Raw genomic sequence first — 6,000 nt, forward strand, 5'->3', positions numbered from 1 at the left:
CAGAATGATGAATTGTTTGTGTTATACAGCAATCATAAGGTTAAAACACATAGAATGGAACCAAGTTCAAATTTGTTCCCATGACCTTCTAGTCTACAAATCCCCAATTAATTAAGAGGAAAATCTGAGGTTTAGGAGTTGGGATTTAGCTCAGTGGGAGAACTCTTGGGGAAGGGGAGGAGGGGAAACAAATAGGAAAGAAAACAGGAAAGAAAAATCAGAACAATGCCAAGATTCTTCAAACAAACAGACAAACAAAAAACAAGATAAATAAAAAGAACAATGTGTATAGCAGAGGACATGGCAAACACATCTAGAAGAGTGCAAGCTCGATGCATTTTCTCTGTGATTCAGGAAATATCAGCATCATAATCAGGATGAGTCCTAGATCCCTATTAGAGTTAAAATAGTAGATGCAATAACTGATCATAATGGCATGCATGCTGATGAACTTAAAGCAACAAATAAATCCTCTGATTGCATATAAACAGGAATAGATGTTTTGAGGAAAAGACAGCCCATCAAAGATAGATATTTGCATGAGAAAATGTAAACAAAGGATCTATATCGGATTCTGATGGTGATTCTGTTTATGGGTGAGTTTCCCCATCTCATCTTTGTTTTTTTTTTTTTTATTTTTAAATATGAGTTTATTCAGCAGTAAGCCTTGGAGATGACAATTACAACTGGTGAAAAAAGATACAGTTGCATTCTTCTTTAAAGGCTTATTTATTCTTTATGCATATGAGTACACTGTAGCTGTCTTCAGACACACCAGAAGACAGCATAGGATCCCATTATAGATGGTTGTGAACCACCATGTGGTTTCTGGGAATTGAACTCAGGACCTCTGGAAGAGCAGTCGGTGTTCTTAATCATTGAACCATCCCCCCAGCCTTCCCCATCTTGTTTTGAAAGGACTTACATTCAAAGCATTTGAAGCTGCTCAAATATATGGGTATTTCACAATCATCCAATATTTCTAATCAATAACATCATATACAAAATTTAACTCAAATTTACCCAATTCTCTGTAAACCCAGTTAGAGTATAATATAATGGCCTGTGTCTGTGTGTTTTCATTTCCCTGAACCTGGGTTGTAAAAGTCCTGGTTTGTGTATTATTGCTCCCCAGTCCTGTAGGATAGAAGTCATAAGTCAAGAGGCTGGAAGTGCGTCCTTTCTGATGCCTCCAGGAAGGATCTCTCCACTACTTACTCCAGGCTCTGGGAAGGCAAGGCTTCCCTGACCTCAGGCAGTGTGACTCTGAAATTTACCTCCATATTCACATGGTTCTTGTAGAGCCATAGAACATATACATTAGGGTCTTACCAGCTTTCAGTGTGATTTCATCTTAACCAATTATATTTGTAAGACCTCCACCTCCCACACCTAAGGTACTAAATTTTAGAACTTCAAAATATCTTTTTAGAAGAAAGATAGAAAAAAGTTATAATTGAATCTAGAACCATTCACAATATCTGCTTGATTTACATTATTCATCTTTGAAAAGAGATTAATAGCTTGTAAAACTTTGTGTGTGTGTACATGCCTGTATGTGTGCAGTTGTGTGTATACGTGGAGGGTAGAGGTTGACAGAATGTCTTGTATTGCTCTTTATCTTTTTAAGACAAAATCTCTTATGGAACTTGGGAACCTACCAACTAGTTATACTGGTTGGCCAACTAAGATCTCTTTTTAGATAAGAACACTAAGATATTAATGTAGAGTTTTAGTTTTTAGTGTTATTGACAAATTAGGAGTAATACCTTTCCTATCGGTAGTATGAACTTTACCCGGAGTGGGAATCTTGATCTCTATTAATTTTACTCCAGCTTATCTTCTACAGAAAATAATTTTCTTATCCAGCCCTCATCACATCTTGCCTAAGTAGGTCCAGTGTTTCAGCAGACATTTTACTAATGACAAAGCATACTGTGATGACACAATCATTTCTGGATGTGAGAACTGTGTTTGGAAACCCAGATACACATTTTTTGTTTCTCTTTCCTTATGTTCTGTGTATTCTAGCGACTGTTGTGTGCTCTTCCCTTGTGGTGCTCCCATTTTTATAAGGGAGGCAGAACTTAATCTATGTGACTATATGAAGATATAATTTTGGATGATAATGAAAATATGAAGCCAGGCAATAGATTGGCAAGTGAAGGGATGGAGAAGACACCTTAAAGGGTGTGTTGAGGAGACTGTGGACATGTGAGATCTGAGGGGAGAAGACTTTAGGTAGCAGAGATATTTGTACACAGATGCTGAGGCACCAACACAGAGGCTCAGAGCACGCGCTACTCTGCAACATTTTCCTTTCAGTTTCTTATAGAGACAGTGCACAATGACCTCTGCTGTTTTTTATAGCTATATCTATGATATTCATGTTCAATGGTGTATTTACCAGTCTTCCATTGATAAGACATATAGGTTACTGCTCATACTTTGTTGTTGCATGTAAAAAGTAAAAGACAATGGAAACTCAGCACAACATAGTGTAGTCAAGCAATCAGAACCAGAAACAATGCGTTTTCTTCTTTCCTTGAATCCTGACCACCTCTGTCTTGTTAACTATTGGAGCCCTAGAGACAAAGTAGAAAAGAGCAAGGTCAAAGTGGTGGATTTTGCAATAACCATAAATTCTAACTTAATGTTCCAGGGCCTGGACAAAAATGAAATAAAAAGAAAACAAACAAAACTATTCCACTTTACAGAAATTCCTAACACATGACTTAGAATTGAGTAATGTTTTCATTTTCTAATACCTCTTAGTTGTGCTTGTTCTTGAAAAATAACTCATATGCATACAGCAGTTCTCCAATTTTCAGTGTGAATCTGTATTTTCTTTCCTTCTGATTTCATATACACATCCTCTACTATGTAGTAAAGGTCACAGTCTTGCCTTTGGTAAAATATCCCCTGAGATATTTACAGAAACCCATCCCTGAAGATACAGAACAGGTAGGTAAGACAATAATTAATATTTTTTTCCTTTTGTTCACTCTGTATTGTAAGACCCCCAAAAACTGAGGGTGCCCCAGCACCCCATCCCCCGAAAGGTGACACCCAAATCACTTGCGAGAAACGGTCTCAATGCAATAGCATGAGGATTTCTTTATTCCAGAATTCTGGGTTCCACAGCCATACACCAAACAGGGCTAGAGGACTGTGAACCCTGAGTGCAGAATTGGGACAGCTTTTATAAGTTCACAACAGAGCCAGCAAATCACCAACCAATCATTCCTTAGCATCGAGAGCCCGCGAAATGCGAGCCAATCGATTTGTACCACTCCATAGTTTTTAGGCCCATCAGTTTAAATTCTCGGAGCCCGTGATCAGTGGACCAATTAGTTTCCTATTTTCTTGAATGTCAGCTGCTTGAACTCCTGCATAGTGGTAATGGGGTAAGCAGTTTACAGAAGCAAGATAAGCTTAGCTCATTTCCAGTAACCTTGTGGGGCCAAGATCACCTATTCAAGGCCTTTTTGCTAGCTCAAAACAAAGGGCGGGCTCTGGAATGTGAACTTTTACCTAGTTTCTAACAAAGAGCACAAAGAGCAGGCTCTGGAATATGAAGTATTTGGGGCTCCTTAGAAGGCTGGAGTTAGGCTGTATTTTCTATTCTTTCAGTATCAAGTGCTAGAACAAATCCATCATAAACAAAGATTCATTAGAATCAGTGAGTGACTGAGATGGTTACAGATTCTGCGACCTCCTTTACTTAGCAAACCTGGATTGACAGTCCCCTGGTCAGTCAGCGTGTTGGGGTGAGGAAGACAAGGCTTGTAGATGATGACTCCGGCCCCCATTGTGTAATGGAAACCACTAGCAAAGCACTAGAAGACACGGTTCCACCTGTAACATTTTGCTCTGTGCTATGGATTGGTCTGAGCAGGTGGCCACATCCAAAGCCACAAACTGGGCACCTTAAAAATATAATTTTTTTTTTTTTATAGTTCTGGGGAATTGGAAGCCCAATCAAGAAGTCAGTAGTTTTGCTTCTACTGAGTTTTCTCTAGCCACTGTTAAGCTGGAGGTTTGGGGACAAAGACAAGATGACCTGGGCCAAGAGGTTCCCCACCCTTCTCTACTGGCTAGAAGCCTGCCATTACAAAAACCCATACAGAACACTGGACAAAACCAGTCTCTACTTCCAGATTTTAAAGTGACCACTGGACCTAAGACACATCTACAGAGCCCTAACTCACCAAATAAGGCTATAACCCCAGAACCTCACCACTACATCACAACCCCCCAATACCCTTTAAGAAGCCCCTAGCCCCAACTGGAGGTCAGCATGCAGAAGAATGCGAATTGATCCATCCTTATCTCCTTGTACTAAGCTGAACTCCAAATGGATCAAGGACCTCCACATAAAGCCAGACACTCTGAAGCTAATAGAAAAGAAACTGGGGAAGACCCTTGAGGACATGGGCACAGGGGAAAAGTTCCTGAACAGAACACCAATAGCTTATGCTCTAAGATCAAGAATTGACAAATGGGACCTCATAAAATTACAAAGTTTAAGGCAAAGGATACCATCAAAAGGACAAATCAGCAACCAACAAATTGGGAAAAGATCTTCACCAACCCTACATCAGATAGAGGGCAAATATCCAATATATACAAAGAACTCAAGAAGTTAGACCTCAGAAAGCAAAATAACCCTATTAAAAAATAGGGTACAGTGCTAAATAAAGAATTTTCACCTGAAGAACTTCGGATGGCTGAAAAGCATCTTAAAAAATGCTCAACTTCATTAGTCATTAGGAAAATGCAAATCAAAACAACCCTGAGATTTCACCTTACACCAGTCAGAATGGCTAAGATTAAAACCTCAGGAGACAGCAGGTGTTGGTGAGGAGGAGAAAGAGGAACACTCCTCCACTGCTGGTGGGGTTGCAAATTGGTACAACCACTCTGGAAATCAGTCTGGCGGTTCCTCAGAAAACTGGGCACGTCACTTCCGGAGGATCCTGCTATACCACTCCTGGGCATATATCCAGAGGATTCCCCAGCAGGTAATAAGGATACGTGCTCTACTATGTTCATAGCAGCCCTATTTATAATAGCCAGAAGCCAGAAAGACCCCAGGTATCCCTCAACGGAAGAATGGATGCAAAAAGTGTGGTATATATATACACAATGGAGTACTATTCAGCCATTAGAAACAATGAATTCATGAAATTCTTAGACAAATGGATGGAGCTGGAGAACATCTACTAAGTGAGGTAACCCAGTCTCAAAAGATCAGTCATGGTACGCACTCACTAATAAGTGGATATTAGCCTAGAAAATTGGAATACCCATAACATAATCCACACATCAAATGATGTCCAAGAAGAACGGAGGAGTGACCCCTGGTTCTGGAAAGACTCAGTGTAGCAGTATAGGGGAATTCCAGAACAGGGAAGTGGGAAGGGGTGGATGGGAGAAAAGTGGAGAGGGAAGAGGGCTTATGGGACTTTCAGGGAGTGGGGGGCCAGAAAAGGGGAAATCATTTGAAATGTAAATAAAAAATATATCGAATAAAAAATACTCTTTTCTCAAACATATCATTTCTTGAACAGCTTTCTGGAATAAATAGCTCATCATTGTTATACATAAAGGAAATTATATATTTAATACTAAATAAGAGAATAGGATGTGGAAGGTGAATAAACAATCCAATAATAAAAAAAAAAGAAGCCCCTAGCCCAACCCAGCTTTGCCACTTCAGTGACCCCCCTCACTTCCTGTGAAGTCTGTGAACTTGCTTGAAAGCTGCCCGGACAAATCTGCCTTTGACTACAAATTTGACTCAACTTGATTTATTATGTCAGTTGGAGAAGCCATTCAGCCATCTTTTTTTTTTTTTTTTTTTTTTTTTTTTTTACCATTTCCTTATGTGGCACTAGTTTAGTGCATTAACCTCATCATGAGACCAGGACCTAACTAATCTAACCCTATTTCATTCCATAGATCTCGCCCTTAAATACTGTCACATTGAGGAGGACA

This window comes from Apodemus sylvaticus, chromosome 19 (genome assembly GCF_947179515.1).
Source record: "Apodemus sylvaticus chromosome 19, mApoSyl1.1, whole genome shotgun sequence".
Classification (NCBI taxonomy): Eukaryota; Metazoa; Chordata; class Mammalia; order Rodentia; family Muridae; genus Apodemus; species Apodemus sylvaticus.